General features: G+C 32.7%; 1 non-coding gene across 1 annotated transcript; it reads left to right on the top strand.

Moving 5' to 3' along the window:
- Positions 1-324: 324 nt before the first annotated feature.
- On the top strand, positions 325-428 carry LOC111753649 (U6 spliceosomal RNA). Its single transcript, XR_002788437.1, has one exon. It is a non-coding gene; the product is annotated as a U6 spliceosomal RNA (small nuclear RNA).
- The last annotated feature ends 17,517 nt before the right edge of the window (positions 429-17,945 follow it).

Below are 17,945 nucleotides of genomic sequence, written 5' to 3'. Positions count from 1 at the left end.
TTATCTCCTGTCTCAGCTACATTGCCTTTCTCTTTATTTTTCCCTTAAGTTCTCTATCCTCTTTTGTGTTTTATTGTATTTTCATTATTCTCCCAACTTTTCAGGGGTTAGTAAAATAGAGATCCTTTAAAATGAATTCTTAATTATTTGATAGTATATGGTTAGTTTTTAAATTGCTGTACTGATAATCACTTTCTGCTATCAAAAAGAGTACTAGCCACAGAGCTTAGCACTTAGAACAAACTGAATGAAAATGCTCAAATTGAGACATACCCAAAGTCCAGAGCTCACCCAAAGAGAGAGGCATATACTTAAAAACAAACAGTGCTCATTCAGCAGCACATATACTAAAATTGGAACAATACAGAGAAGATCAGCATGGCCCCTGAAAAGGATGACACCAAATTCGTGAAGTGTTCCATATTTTTAAATCAATATAACAAAAGAAGTAAAAGATCTATTCAGGGAAAATTATAATAACCTGAAAAACAAATCAAAGAGGACCTCAGAAAATGGAAAGACATCCCTTGTTCCTGAATAGGAAGAATAAATATTGCGAAAATGGCCAGTCTCAAAATTGTTATACAGATTTAATGCAATCCCAGTCAAAATACCACTAGCATATCTCACAGATCTAGAGAAATCACTCCTAAAATTTATCCGGAACTGGAAGAGACCTAGAATAGCAAAAGCAATTCTAAACAACAAAGGCAAGGCAGGAGGCAACTGACTTGAAGTTATACTACAAAGCTACTATAATAAAATCAACATGGTACTAGAATAAAAACAGAAACTTAAGATCAATGGAATAGATTAGAAGATACAACTACAAACACACTCAACCACCTTATCTTTGATAAAGGGGCCAAACATGTCCATTGGAAGAAAGATAGGCTCTTTAATAAATGGTGCTGAAAAATTGGCTCCCCAGAGCTAAAAACTAAAACTAGTCCCATACCTATCACTATGTACTAACTAAAGTCTAAATGAATTAAAGATTTAAATATTAAAACAGAAACACTAAATCTGTTGGAACACAAAGAAGGTAGAAATTTTGAAGATATAGGAATAGGTAGAAAATTCATGAACAAGAATCACACTGCATGTGAAATACTTCACAGAATCAATAACTGGGATCATGTCCTATTAAACAATTTTTGCACATCAAAAGAAATCTCCAGCATAGTGAAAAGAAAACCAACAAATTGGGAAAAAATTGGTGAACTGTTCCTCAGACAAAGAACTTTTGTCTAGAACATATAAAGAGTTTTTAAAAATCAGATCCCCCAATTTCAAAGACCCAGTCCAAAAATGAGCATCTGAGATAAATACACAGTCCTTAGATGAAGAAATAAAAATGGCAAATAAAAACATGAAAAAATGGTCAGCATCAATGGTCATTAGAGAAATGCAAGTTAAAATCACACTGAGATTCCATCTCATTCCAGAAATAAAGGCCAGATAAAGAAAACTACCAACAACAAATGCTGCAGAGGCTGTGGAAAAAAAGGAAGTCTTCTGTACTGTTGGTGTTGGGAGTGAAAACTGATACAACCACTGTGGAGTTCAGTCTGGAGGTGTCTCAAAAACCTGAGATTGGAAGTCTCATTGGAACCAGCTATTCCACCTCTGGGCATATTTCCAAAAGAATTGAAAATATTACACCACAGTCATATATGTGCACCCATGTTTACAGCAGCACAGTTTGTAATAACCAGATCTTGGAAACAACCAAATGTGCAGGAACTGAACAATGAATAAAAAACATGTAGTATTTTTATACAGTGGAGTACTACTCAGCTATAAAGAATGATCACACTGAGATATTTATAAGTAAATAGATGCAACTCAATACCATACTCATAAGTGAAATAAATCAAACTCACATGTGTAAATACATATAGTCTTCCTAGTGTAAGAATTGGTAAGAGTACATAAGCTACAGCATACTCTATAAATGCAGTGAAAGGATAAGAATTTGCTTAGAGGGGAAAAATAACATCTCATGGAAAATGAGGAAAAAGAAAAAAAAGGGAAGAAAAATATCTAAAGTTATACAAACATACTTAGGATAGCTAAGATAATTGTGCTACAAATTCCATAAGTTCTTGGAACAAAATAGTTAACATTCATAGGATTGGAACAATAGTGCATATTATTTTATGGTGATCTGAGGAACTCTTGAAGATGTTTATGTAAAATAACAACCCTAGTTATGCTCCTACCATCTTGTGTGGAAGTCCTATATTGTCAGTGTTTTGAGCTCCCTTCTATTGTTATTTATGTCTTTTTTGTTTCATGTTTTTCTAAGATTTTGTTTTGTTTTGTTTTTACCTCTAATACAGAAAGGATAGATATACATGTAGAAACTCATACATGCACACAACTTCTCCTAAACAGTTTATGAGAATCAATTATATAATGCATGATGAAATGAACAGCTACTTTGAAGAAAAGAGACACTGTGGTATCCAGTGCTGATTCATACAACATTATGCTGTGAAATCAAGCAACACTATTACTCTTTGTTCAGAGTATATTAGTCTGTTTTGTATTGTTTAATTTCAACATACATGAAGGTATGGACAGCTATTTTGAAGAGAATGAGAGACATTATGGCAGCCATTGTTGATTTCCCTATTGTCTGGTTTTGAAGGCCTGTAATACCTTCATCATTCTGATCTGATCAGTTTAATACTATTTTGTTTTGTATAAATTCATTGTGTGTGAAGATATGGACAACTGTATAGAAGAAAACAAGAGACAGTATGGTAGCCAGTGATGACCTCCTGTTGTATTACTTTGAAATCTGTGTCGCTTACATTGTTTTCTTCTGATCTGCTTTGTTCTATTTTGTAATGTTTAGCTTTACCCTCTTTAAAATAAAATTTAAAAAAGAAAAAAGAACAAACAAACAAGCAAACACCAAAAAATCCCACAAGCATATAATCAAAAAACAGAACAGCAGAAAATACAACTTTCCAGATGATTTACAAATCTTAACAGGGAAAAACCTGTAATATGAGAAAACAGGGCAACAAGTTGTCTCCAGAGGTCTGTAAGAAATCCCACAGACACGGAATGGATAAAATTTTACACAAAGAATTTAAACTGATAGTTAAAATGATCAGTGAGATTGAAGAAAAGACAAAATGAAGAACAGCAATTGAATGCATGAGGAGAGACAATACCAGACATAAAAGTCCATTTCATTAAGAGCACAGAGCATGGTGGCAAACCTATGGCACGTGTGCTGCAACTGGTTGTTTTAATCCTTGAATGCTCGCGTAGATTTTGCATCATCAGTATAGAAGTTTTTTTTTTTTTTAGAACTAAGCAAAAATCCTGACATGAAAAACTCAATAACTCAAATAAACAATGAAATATCTCAACAGTAGGCAAAGTGCATCAGAAGGAAGAATATCAGGATTTGAAGGCAAAAATGAATAATTAGAGTATTTAGTCAGTAATAATGCCTGTCTTGGTTACTTTTCTCTTATTGCTGGGACAAAACATCCAACACCCAAAATGAAGGAAAGATTATTTAGCTTACAGTTTTTGGAGGTTGCATTCTGTAATCATTTGGCTTCAAGGCAGGGCAGCATGGCACAAGGGCGACACTTCAAGGCAGCAACCAGAGCAAAAGGGAGAGCAGAAGAGGAAAAACAAGCCTCTTTTTCTCCCTTATATTATACACAGGCCGCTCCCAAACCCCTTTGTGTAGCTGTTCATAAAATCTCTGTACCCTCCCCTTGCACAGGATGAGGATATTTACAAAGTAAGAACCCTGGATCTTTGCTGAGTCTCTCAGTTAAACTTCTAAACTGCTCAAATTGACACAATGTATCAACCATAACAATGGTAAACACAATAAGAAGCAATACAAATGTTACCCAACAATGCCTAGACAACTTCAAAAGAACAAATTTAAGAACAACTGACCTCCAAGAGGAATGTACATACATGATGACATGAAAATTTGCAATTTCCCAAACATTAGAAATGAGATGAATGTCCAGATAAAAGAAAATTTAGAACTCCTAGTAGACATGACCTGAAAAGATTCCATAATAGAATCAGATTGCTAAAAATTTAGAACAAACAAAAATATTGAAATCTATTGCGAAGAAGTGCCAAATCACTTAAAAAAACAAATGCAACAGAAAAATAACAGGTTTCTATAAGGACTTTAAAATCTTACCATTTCCAGCTCTGAAAGAAAGTAATTGCCATATATATATATATATATATATAGATTACTATATCCCTATACTACCCTTCAAATTGAAGGAGAAATTAAGTTTTACCTAACAGATAAGGCAACTAAATGTGACAGAAATTAGTCAAATAATAGAAAAGCAACAAAATGACAAGAATTAGAAGATATTTTCAATAATAACATTCAATATTATTGGTGTTTACTCTCCAATTAAAAGACAGATTAGGGTTAGGAATTTAGCTCAGCATAATAAGTGCCTACATAAGTGTGAGGTCATGAGGTCAGTTCCTGGTACCACAAAAAAAAAAAAAAGACACAAATTAGCAAATTGAATAAAAAATAAAATTTGTTCATATAATGTTTTGTAAGAAACACATCTCATCTGCAACAGCATGCACACATTTTTTTCCTGAAAAAATATGAAAAATCACATTTCAAGCAGGTAGAATATGAGTGCAAATAGTATTTACATCTAACAAAGTAGATTTTAAAAAAAATTGGGCAGAAGAATCAAAGAGAAGCATTACATGTTGGTACAATATTCACCAAGAATATACAACAATTATAAATATATACTCATTGAATGTCTACACACTTGATTTCATAAAGCAAGCACTACTTGACCTAAAAATAGATAGATTCTCAATAGTATTGGAAAAATCCATGCTTTACTCTTAAAAATAAATCAATCAGACAAGAAGTCAAAAAAGATACACCAGAGTAAAGCTAACCTATGTCAAATTAGGTTTAACAGATATTTACAGTCTTTTATTCAATAACAGAATACACATTATTTTATCAGCCTACATAACTTTCTCTCAAATTATCCATTTTAGGCCATAAACCAAGTCTCATAAAATACAAAATGATTCAACTAATTGTATGCATTGTCTCAGACCACAGAGGAATCAGTAATAATCAATTACTGAGGAAATCACACAAATGCATTGAGATAGAATAATGTGCACTTGAATTATCAGTGGGTCACTGAAGAATTCAGGGAGAAATGTAAAAATTCCTAGAAATAAATAATAATGGAAATATAGTATGCCAGTGGCTGTGGAACAAATTAAAAGTTTTAAGAAGTAAGTTTATAGCTATGAGTACTGCATTAGATGAACAAAGCAAGCTCAGACAAATAACTCATTGCATATCAAGGTCTCAGAAAAACAACAAATACATCCTAAACTTATAGAAAGAAGTAAAAAAAATCATAGTGGAAATTAATGAAATTGAAACTAAAAATACAAATCATCAAGGAATTAATTCTTTTAAAAATAAACTAGATAACAAAATTTACCAAATTAAAGTGAGAGAAGGGTCAAATGAATAGAATCACAGATATTGTAAAAATGAAAGGGAAAGAAAAATACTCAAAAGGAAAGGAGAAATGAAAGAAAGGAAAACATTATATGTATGTATTGCACACATACAACTGTATGTATGTATATATGTGCCAGATAGAAACTATATTACTAATTCTGTTAGTTCATCAAAAAGAACAGTTTGTGCTGTCATTGTTTGATCGTTTGATCATTGTTTGTGCCTAGATCTTATAATCTGAGTAATTACTTCTAAAATAAAAATATGCAAGATATTAACTAGTGTCAATTTCATACTGTTTGTTTGAAATTATGTATTATTTATAACATTTTTTGTTTTGCTTTTTTAAAATACAAAATTTTTAAGAAAAGAGATATTATGACCATCTCTTTGCTTGTTACTGCTGTTTAGATCTCGCTTCAATTTTGATATGCAATATGTGCCTTAGAATTGATTCACTTATAGAGTCTATAAAGCATTCAAGTAATTCTGTGAATTTCAGTGGTGCATAATATTGTCTTTTTCATCTGTGATTTTATTCATTTGACCCTTCTCTCACTTTAATTTCCATTTTCTGCCATCTTCTTCAATGTTTTTTAGACTAGTATACTTTTCAGTGTGTAGGTCTTTTACATCCTTTGTTGGGTTGATTCCTAAGCATTTCATTTTTTTCAACACTACTTTGGAAGGTGTTATTTCCATAATTTCTGTCTCAGTGAGTTTATTGTTTGTGTAAAGGAATGCTATTGATTTTTGGGTGCTGACTTTGCATCCAGCTACACTGCTGAATTTGCTTATTAACCCTAACAGTCCTTTGAAGGAGTTTTTAGGGTCTTCCATATGGAGTATCATGTCATCTGCAAATAGTGATAATTTAACTCTTCCTTTCCTATCCTTATTCCTTTTATTTTTATCTCTTGCCTAATTGCTCTGGCTACTGTTTCCAGAACTACATTGAATACGAATGGTGATAGAGGACATTCTTGTCTTTTCCTGATTTTAGAGTGAAAGCTTTCAGTTTTTGTCCATTTAGTATATTGTTGGCTCTTGGTTTGTCATACATGGTTTTATTAGACTGAGGTAGATACCATCAATTCCAAGTTTCCATAGGGTTTTTATCATGAACAAGTGTTGCACTTTATCAAAAGCTTTTTCTGTTTCTATTGAGATGATCATGTGATTTTTGTCTTTGGCTCTGTTGATATGGTGTGTTACATTTATTGATTTGTGTATGTTAAAACACCCTTGCTTTCTTGGGATAAATCCCACTTGGTCATGATGTATAATCTTCTTGACAATTTGCTGCACTCTATTTGACACAATTTTATTGAGAATGTTTGCATTGATGCTCATTAGGGAGATTGGCCTATATTTCTTATTTTTGGTTGGATCTTTTTCTGATTTTCATATCAGTGTAATATTTGCCTCCAGGAATGAGTTAGGGCGGATTGCTTTCCTTTCAATTTTATTGAAGGGTTTGAGAAGTATTAGCACTAAATATTGATCCAGTCTGTCAACTTATTTCTTTTAATTGGTGAGCTGAGGTCATTTACATTGATGAATATAACTGAAACATACTGGCTCAACTTTGTCATGTTATTTTTCTGTTGTTGGTTTCCTGATTTTCCCCCTCATTTAATTGCTTTCATTGCCTGGTGGTTTCTCTTTGTTGTTGTTCTGGGAATTCTAGTCATTTTTGTATCTCTCTAGTATGTCTTTCAATATTCTTTCTAGATACGAATTTCTTCAATTGTTCTTTATCATGGAAATATCTTATTTCTCCATCAATTTTGAAAGCAAGTTTTGCAGAGTACATCAATCTGGGTTGAAAATTGTTTTCTTTCAGGGCCTGAAATACTTTGCTCCAAGATCATCTTAACTTGAGGGTTTGTCCTAAAAAGTCTCCTGTGATTCTAATAGGTTTTTCTTGACAGGTGAGTTGTATCTCTTCTCTAACAGCTTTTAATATTGTTTTTATGCTGAATTTCTGGGATCTTAATTATTATATGTCTGGTTGTACATTTATATTGATTATTACCGTTTAGCATTCTACATGCCTCATTTATCTATATATCTGATTTTTTCCCACATTTTGAAAATTTTCCTCTATTACCTTCTGCAAACAGTTTTTATCTGCATCATTTGTGTTGACTCCTGCATTTTCATTGATGCCTAATAATATTACATTACTTCTCTTTGCATCATCTTGAAGCTGTTGAAATGTTATTTCATGCTCCCTTATTTTTAAAACTTCTTTCCTTTTTTGATCACTAGTTGCAATCCTGTCTTAGAGTTCTGAAAGTCTTTGTTAGCTTCATTTAATGGTTTAACCATCTTTCAATGGAGTTTTTTTATTTGCTAGATATCTCTTTGAATTTGTTTCATGTATTCTATTTCTTTCTTCAGTTGTTCATTCAAGGTTTCCATCATTTTCCCAAGCTCTTGTATTTTTTTATATGTCTTCTTTAGCTATGCTAAGCAATTCCTTTATTAGGGTTGTCATTTCTTTCTTTATCTGAGAGATTATTACTAATCCGATTTACTCTGTAGCCTCATGGATTTGTTTCTTTATTTCACTTGCTATATTTTCAGAAATTTTAGGAATATTACTTCTAATGTCCTCTATTTCAATGTCTCCTCTTCTTGTTCCTGATGGACTGGACATTTGAGATTGCATTTTGCTTTTTTATTTTGTCATTTTTACCTCTTAGGTTTATATTTTGATCTTTTTAATCCCACTAATCTCAACTGTCTGTCAAGTGTGTCTTAGGGTCCTACTGTATGTGTGATGTTTGTCCAGTTGTGGGTTCCACAATGAAGGGGAGGGACTAGTCACTTGAATTCCTCCTGCAGGGTCTGTTGGGTTCATCTTTATTTTCCCTAGGCTGACTAGCATAGGGGTATTGATGTAAGCCACACCTTAGCTCCTATTGTTACCATGGCTTTAGGCTGTTCCAGGCTGCCAGATATACCTGGTTATATTGTACACCTTAGCTGGGACCCTACTTTGTCACTGGGGCCTCTTTGCTCCTTTCAAGTTCCTCTGGATTGGGGGAGGCTTTGTTGTAGGTCCTCTCAACCCACCTAGTGTTCTGTGTATGGAAGAAGGACTCACCCTACTCTTTCTGGACTTGCCTAAGTTCTACAGCGGGGAGGGGGAAGGTTTGCTGCTGCTCCTGTGGACCACTGAGGTCCTTTATTTGAGGGGGAAATTCAGCATAGTGTTGCAGACCCACTGAGGTCCTCTGTGTGGATGAGGAGCTGAATGTTATACCAACCCATCAGGGTTATGCAGGTGGTGAACAAAGTCAGTGATGGATTGTGGGCTCTGCGGTCTCTGGGCTGAGCAGGAGTGGTGACCAATGCTCCTTCTATCCAGAGGTCTCTGGAGTGGAGGCTTAGTGGCAACCAATGATCCTGCCACCATCAAGGTCTCTGGAGGTAAATAGGGAGGTGCTGCCAAATATCTACTGGCTTCAGAGGCTACCAGGGTTGAGGAAGGAGTGCTGCAGATGATCCTGTGGCTGTGGGATCTTCACAGTGGAAGGGTAGGTGCTGCTGAATATCTTCTGGGATTACCAATGGGAAGCTGTTTTAACATTTCAGTTTCTATCAATTAAGAAAATCTCGGAGCTTGATGGATTTATTGAAGAATTTTACCAGACACTTCAGAGAAAAAAATGGCACCATGCTTCTCAAACTTTTCCATGTAACGAAAAGGAGAGAACACTTTGATTCCATTCTATGAAACCAATATTACCCAGATAGCAAAACTGATGACTTGAAAGCAAAGGGAAAAAACTGACAGATCAATGTCATGAATGAAAAAAATTTAATAAAATTCTTGCAAACAGAATTCAATAACACATAAAAAAAGCACAATTTTATGTCATGACCAGATAATTCATTGGACAGAGTAGAATCATGTGTAAAAATCATATGATCACTTAATCGATGCAGAAAAAGCCTTTGACAAAATTTAACATGATAAAAACCAGGATGAAATAATTATAAAAGAATCATAGCTCAAACTAATAAACTAATCTACGACAAACTATACCCAGTATCATATAGAATGGGGAAAAGATGAAATTTTCTCTAAAATCACGAATGAGACAAAGTCATTGTCCATTCTCTTGTTTATGTATAAGAGATACATTAAAAAGGTAGAATTCAAAGTATTCTTATTTGCAGCTGATATGGGTTTTTATGTGGAAGGCTCCCCACAATAAACTTCTCCAGAGGAATTTAGATCTGATAATGTGCCAGTATACAAAGTCAACATACAAAAATCAATAATGTTATTCTAAATCAACAATCTATTGAGAATGAAATCAGAAAAATAATTTTATTCAAAATATCTTAGAAAATAAATACCTAGGAACTGATCTAATAAAGGAGGTAGAAGACCTCTAAAATGGAAACTGTAGAAAATTGTAGAGAGAAATTGTGCAAGATTTTAGAAAATATACAGATCATTTTTGTTCTTGAACTGGAGAACTGATATTGTGAAAATGGCAAAATGTTCAAAATTTCAACAGATTTAATACAATCCCTTTTATTGGATTCTAGCTCTTTACAGAACTACAAAAAACCCTACAGGAATTATTAAACCCTAATGGAATTATTAAAAAATACAGAATAAGCAAACTATCCTGGCCAAAAAGAACAGTGCTATAAGCATCACAGCACTTCACATTAAGCTACAAAACCATACTAACAAAAACAACATATTTTTTAACCAGTAAAAAAGAGCAGAAGATACAGAAGCAAATCGATAAGCCTGTGATTGTCTAATTTTCAAAAATGGGACCAGTAATATGCCAGTTAAGACAGTTGCTTTAACAAATAGTACTGGGAAAATTGGAACTTCTGTCAAATATTGAAACTATGTCCCTTTCTCTTTTCTTGTAGTAAAATCAAATCCAAATGGTTCACAGACCTAGAAAGAGAGAGAAAAAAGGAATCTTTGAAATTATTGGAGGTTTACATAAGGCAAACACATAAAAATAGGAACAGATGAAAACTTCCAATAATACAAGAAATAATAGCCAGAATCAATAAATGAGAATACATCAAATTAAAATTCTACTGCATAGAAGGAAACAACTGAGTGAAAGACAACCTATATAATAGGAGGAAATATTTGGTTGTTACTCTTTTAAGAAAGAATTAATTTCTACAGTACAAAGAATTCAAGAAAGTATCTCCCTAAGAATGAATAGCCCAATCAAAAGTGCACAAATAAACTAAATAGATATTTCCTAAAAGAAGTACAGCTGGCCAATAAGTATTAAAAAAATTGACATTTTTTGCTACTGGGGAAATGCAAATTAAAACTATTTGTCAATTGTAATTCAACCCACTAAGAATAGCTATTATCAAAATTACAAAAACAAAACAAAACAAAGAATACTGGCATGGATTCAGAAAAAAACTAACTGTACTACATTTTTTCTTGGGAATGTGAACTAGTACAACCACAGAGAGAGAGAGAGAGAGAGAGAGAGAGAGAGAGAGAGAGAGAGAGAGAGAGAGAAGAGAGAGAGAGAGATTGAGAAAGGGATAAAAAGTTAAATTAACAGTAGACTTTTGATATAGGTAAAGAGATAAGAAAACGAAGAGATTTGTCATGGGATTTGCATTAAGACATGTTAAATGAATATATCAATATCCCTAAAAGAACCTCAACTAACAGACACTGAAAGCAAATGAATAAACAAATGAAAACTATTGATTAGGCAGCCCACGATGTCTATTAATGGAGGCATAAACCTATGTTCAGAGAAATTATCTCATTTCACTACCATAATCATAATCTCTAATTTATTAAACAAAAATCAAAGTATTTAAAAGAAAAACATTTGAGCCTCTTTCTTTCATTGTATGAATATAACTTATAATTGATGAACATGGATCAAAGTTTTTCAAAGACTCTTGTATACATGAAAGTCATCATACACCAGAAAGAACTGGCATACGCACCCGAAGAAAGACCCAGGGCAAAAGTATTTCAGGGCAAAGGAAACAATAAGATAGCAAAAGTAGAAATGCTAATATTGGTGAATATATGGTATAAGACAGTATTAAAGTGACAAAAAAGAACACTTTTGCTAAATCCATAAGTCAAGGTCATCTTATCACACTTCTGATTCTCTATGCACCAAATAATCCTATAACCCCTTCTATACAATAAACCACACATACACACACACACACACACACACACACACACACACACATGCACACATGCATGTAAACACATACACTAGAAGACTTTAATATAACCACTCAATATAAGTTAACTGCTGCAATCAAAGATCAGCAATACACATGTAGATAAATAAGTTAGACTAAAGGGGCCATTGAAATGCATGAAACTACAAACCATGGAAAAATATAAAATGTTCTGACATGTAGGTGTTAAAAGTACTGATTGTAAGATTTAGGTTGATTTAGAGGGCTTGGGAAGTTTATCAAAGAGTACTTTCATAAAATGTCAACAGGTTTATGTGTATATTAATAAATCTTAGGAGGAAACTAAAGTAAAACTAAAATTGTTATTGGTAAAAAAAAACCAGAAGACACATGAGGTGGGTAAAGTACTGGGTTTTTAATGGTTTACATAGTGACTTTGATTCTAAGTCTGTGCTTAGCTCTTTCTTTTTTCTCTCTTTCTTGCTCTTCTTTTCTTTTGTCTTACTTCCTAGCATTCACAGAAAGGCTTTGTCGAGGTTAGGTTTTTATTTTTATTTCAAAAGGAAAAATAACATGCCTAGATAATGAGCCATGGACCTGCTGCAACAAGACAAAAGCATTGTTCTGTTGTTGGGGACAAATATTCTCTTTTCAGACAGATGGAATATGCGGATTGAAGATAACTAAGAAAATAAAGGGGTGAAAACATGAGAAATAAGTTTTATAGCTATGTAGTCAACTTTACATCCATATAAAAGAGAATGTAATTTTGTCTCCTATGCACATATAACATCTCCAAATGTGTTAAATCACGCCCTTCTACACAGAAGAATTGCAATAATTTCTATAAAATAGAAATGCTACAAATAATATTCATAATCACAATGAAGCAAAGTTATAAAGTGTTTAACAAAATCCTAAACCAAAATTATCTTTTATTGCAAGTTTAAAATGTTCTAGTAAACTCAGTTAAAATATATAAGTATAATTAAAGAATTTAAAATTTATCAATGCATGAGGTACATTTTTTTCTTTCTTTCTTCCTTTCTTTTTTTTTTTTTTTTAATAGGTACCGGGATTGAACTCATGACCACGCGCTTGCAAGGCAGGCGCTTATGCCGCTGAGCTAAATCCCTAGCCCATGAGGTACATTTTTAAAAGGGCTTATCATTAAGCACTTTCATACTAAAATAATATAAATGAATTATGTGCCTTTCTAAGTCTATTTGGTCTGGGATAACAAAAGTAGTATAGACTAACTTCCTACAAACAACAGAAATGTACTACTTACAGTTCTGAAGGCTCTAAGTCCAAAATCTAAGATTTGGCAGATTTCATGTCTAACAAAGACTACCTATTCTGATTCAGAGAGAGGTGGATTCTTGTATTCACTCATAGTAGAAGACAAGGGAACTCTTTGGAACCTATTTAGAAAAACTAATCCTAGTCACCAGGACTCTGCCCTCCTGACCCAAGTATCTTCAAAAGTCATACCTACTGATATTTTTTAGTGGGAGTAATGATTTCAACACATGAATGAGGGCTAAATAATACATGGAAGGAGTCAAAGAAAAATCAATACGAAACAATATACATCAAAAAGAAGCAAAAAAGCAATGAAAAATTATAAATATAACAAATGAAAATGCTAATTTTTGACAAATATTAAAAATATCTGCTCTTTTGAGCAAAAACAATACAGGAAGAGTAACCCATGAATTTATGAAAATGATTAACTAGAAAACATCGATAGAACCAGACTAAAAGGTTGGGAGAAGGTAATATGGAAAGAAGACGATAGGCATTGTAGGTGTGTGTACCTCTTTCTTAGTTTGACTTTAAGTATTTGCCAATGTTTCAAATAAAGAAAATTTGAATATTTGAATAAATAATTAAAATCAAGATGAACCCAGACAGGAATAAAAATAGGTACAAATATAACTATATTACCAAAAATTAGCATAATACCCTGAAGGGGTAGAGAAGAAAAAAATTAACTGAATTAACTTTGGAAAACAAAATTTTGAATTGATGTTTTAAAACCAAAAAGAAAAATAAATGTACACAAATTTAGTGCTATAATTAGTAAATTTTTCTTTGCAAAGTTATGGGTTGGCAGTCCTGAAGCTAACATATATGTAAATATATTGCAGATGATTAAAAGCAGGTTTCTCATTGCTGGGAAAAGAGCCACAATATGAAAAGGGAGACTACTAATATGAACTCTGTGGTGTTGAATTAGAATCAGATGTATATAGATGTACATGTATATGCATATACATATTGTTTTCTAGCTTTGTCACTGAGAAGCAATAGTGTTCCAGGAGCAGTGAGCACAGCTAGTTTCATCTCCATGGTTTCTAAATATCTTTCTCCAATTAAAAGAGTGAGAATAGGTTGGATGAGAGGCTGATTTTGTCTCATCAGCAGGGAGGTAAGCTGGCAGGAAATAGGAGCTCACTTTAAAGAAATCCTCATGGCCAAATCTGGTGTAAGTTCAATGAAAGGTTAATATTTACAGCAATTAATGTAATTACAGAATCACATAAAGGTCTGTTTATTATGAATGATATCAATAAAGGTCCTTTAATACAAACTGGTCCTTCAGATAGAAGCACCAGTTTGTATTAAAAAGGAATGCCAAATGATAAATGAAGAAGAACATAGATACTAATACATGGAATCATCAGAGTAATAACTTTTGTATCAGCAATGTTGGAGTTACTGGGCCAACACATGAGAAATGGGGCATTTTCATAGTCTCAAAATATCTACTTAAAAGGTATTTATCAGTTACACTGGAAAAAAATAACTTCATAGTGTAATATACCTGTAGATACTGTCTCATGGAGGTCAGCAAAGTCGACCTCAGTAATAATAACTATCGTCTGTCTACTGATTTGGTATATTGAGAAGAGCACAACATCATTTATATAAAATTTGTATCAAAAATGCAATGAATTATATAATGATGTAGCAGACAAATTTAAGATAATGATTATTCTATAATAAATAATTGATTGTTCTTAACTTGTCAAGGTCTAGAAATATAAGCAATGAAAGAAACCCTGTACTAGATTAAGAAATCTACAAGTGATTATATCTGTATGCAAAGGGAGATCTTCAATTCATTCTGCAGGTGGGACACACGATTTCTACAGATGAACAGTAAAGTATCATACTTACTTTTGATTGTAGTACTTTAATTATGGAAAAGTAACTTTCTGGAGAAATTTGGTGGTATATCAATGCAGAATTCCTTGTACTAGTTTTGCAAACTTTTCTACACCTAAAATTTCAAAATGAAAAGCTAAAACCTTCTGTAAGCTTACATTATAGTATGTTAGATGATAGCAGAATTTATATTTTCAAAATAAACACAAACACATGTGAAAATAATTTCACCAAGAATTTGACACTGAAAGATACATGAATGAATGCAAACCATTGAGTAGGTGAGGGAGCATTTTAAGTATGGAGGGATATGAAAAGATTACACTATATAGAAGCTGAGTCTAGTTATCTGTGCCAAAATATAACTATGCATAATATGGACCTCAGTTTGTGCCCAGAACTACGTCTCATTGCTAGGGCTTGGGTCCATTTTGGTATGTTTGATAAATTAATGGCGTTAGCCCCAAAATGTTCACTTGCAGTGAGTTAACAAATCTCTTAGAAAACACCTCACACTCTGGCAATATCAAGCAAAACAAGGAAGTGTCAGGAAAATAATTTTAATAGAATCTTTCTGTCCTTTGGCTAGAATCTGTGCTTAAAGATACGTTTCCCTAAAGTAAGTAAAACAGCGGGGTGGTGGTGGTGGTAAATTAATCCCATTCTCCTGCTAGCCCATCTCATAGAAGTTGGGAGCATTGGCTGCAAATCCTGGCATCCCCAGGAGATGATGCCAGTAGCAACCAGAGCTTTTTCTTTGTTCTTGCTGGTGGAGCATTGACAATGATGGACAGCAAATCAGCGTACAGTCACATGATCATGAGCAAATCTGTCATCTACTCAACAGCACTCCTCAAAGCACACTGAATTGTTAATATTGAGGCTATTTGAGTTCTAATCATTTTTCTGAAATATTTTGTAGATCGTTCTTGGTGCAAGAGAGGACAGGAAAGACAGACTTAAAAATTTGTACTCCTCTTCCTGTTTCTTCTTATAGATCCACAGAGATTTAGATGTGGTATGTTGCTTGTTGGCTCATGGCTAATTTAACTTTTCAGTAGAGTTTTAATAAACAGTGACTGGTATCATTCTCTTAAGTAAAATCTTAGTAGATCAGGAAATCTAACAGACTGTATTAGGGTTGCAAACACATATACAATATCTATATGTACAACAAAACAAAACTTGTCTTGGAATGTTCTCTCCTGTTTCCATCAGGTAGTTATTTTACTAACTGAAATTGAAGTTAATTATCCTTGTAGCTCTCAATTGTGTATGAGAATTTTCTAGAATACATGAAAATATGTCCTTCCTTTATAGTATGCCTTTGTGTTTTACTGACTTTTTTCTTCTGTTATCATGACAGATGATATTTAAGGCTTTCTAAATAGTTTTGTAATAATATTTAATTAAAATTCCTTGGATTTAGAAAAAAAAGAAGGCATGAATAAATTTTTCAGAAAGGGAAACGTCCTTTATTATGATTAGGGTAGTGAATTCTTAGTTCTATGCATTTGTTGAGGGTCATAGAATTATATATCAAAAAAAGTATATTATTCTAATCTAAAAACATTAAAAAGTAACTCAGGATCATGAACAAATGAACTCATGAAGAACATTTGTGAGGAAAAACATGAAGCACTATTTGTGCTTACTGTGTCATGGAAGAAAAATCACTTATTTCTGTGAAATAATGTTACACTAAAAAGAATCATATTTTATTTTATTTTGTAAGTAAAGCAACAGAATTTTGTGGTATTGGGTATGAAAGTAGCAAGAATAAACATAAATTCTGTCTTTAAAAATTGGTAAACCAATAATATTTAAAGAATAGTGTATTAAATGGAAAAAAGCAAATTAAAATTTATTGCCTGAGATCATTGAATTCAATACGTGAAATTATATGTATGAATTATGCAGTAGTTACATTTCTATTGATATACTCCATTAAAATAATAATCATTATCTAAATACTTGATGCTATTCATGAAGACTAAATTATTTGTGTTCAAATCTCAAGCTATGTATTTTCTAATATATTGTATCCCCTGCAAGATTTATAGAATTATTGGCTAAGTCAATTTTTTGGCTTAGAAAAAAGTAGACTAAGTGACATCTTGAGTATTTAATTATACTCACTTTATTCAGTCTCTCTTTTAGGGTTTATATTTGCTTTTTCCTCTGCCAAGAAAGCATAATGACAAAAAGAATAGTATTGATTGGCAAGAAAAGAATAATATTTTCTTTCCTTTGTTTTATTTTTTTTTGGTATGGCATTGGGAATCAAACTCATGGCCTTCACAATAAGATGCATTTCAAGTCTTTTTCTTTTTTAGTTTTGAGACAGGTTCATAAGGTAGTCAGTTCAAAGTGAAAGCTTTTAGTATGCAGGATAGTAACTTTTTTTTTTTTAAATGTGACTTTAGGTGTTCACAAAAGAATACTATAACCAAAATGATTGCACATTTAAACACTTTATACTAGGTGATTCAGGCTGGCCTTAAACTTACTTTGTTGCTCAAGCTGGTCACAAATTTGCTACCATCCTCTGGCCTCAGTCTCCTGACAGCTGGGGTTACAAGTGTGCAATACCATCCCTGGGTTCTACACAGTGTTTTGGTCACTAAAATACTTTATCAGTTCTTAAGATGACTTAAGGATCTGAGGAGTATTTATTTTTAGCTCATCTAGCAAGTCATGCAAGTCTTTGAGACACTGTGTTTATGATCACACTTCAAACAATTTTTGTGTACTGGATCTCATGATGGCAGGAGTATTTTAAAGTTATTCAAGATATGATTTTTTACCATTAAATGAAAGACATTCTTTTTCATAAATGTAAGAGTCAGACAAGCATCTGAAGAACTACTGAACTTAATTTTGTTTTTCTCATCTTTATGTTTTGCTTTATTTTCATTTCTCTTTCTCATACCTTTGTCTGCGAAAATAAGTTACTTGTCAAACATTCTGGTATAGTTTAGCATTTATGTTTTAAATAACTTTTTCCATATGTTTGTTTTTGCCTCCATGA

The sequence above is a fragment of the Cavia porcellus genome, unplaced genomic scaffold, assembly GCF_034190915.1.
Source record: "Cavia porcellus strain 051 isolate PalLab524CR breed Dunkin Hartley unplaced genomic scaffold, mCavPor4.1 scaffold_14, whole genome shotgun sequence".
Lineage (NCBI taxonomy): Eukaryota > Metazoa > Chordata > Mammalia > Rodentia > Caviidae > Cavia > Cavia porcellus.
The sequence above is the reverse complement of the archived record's forward strand: the minus strand, read 5'-3'. Positions and strand labels throughout refer to the sequence as shown.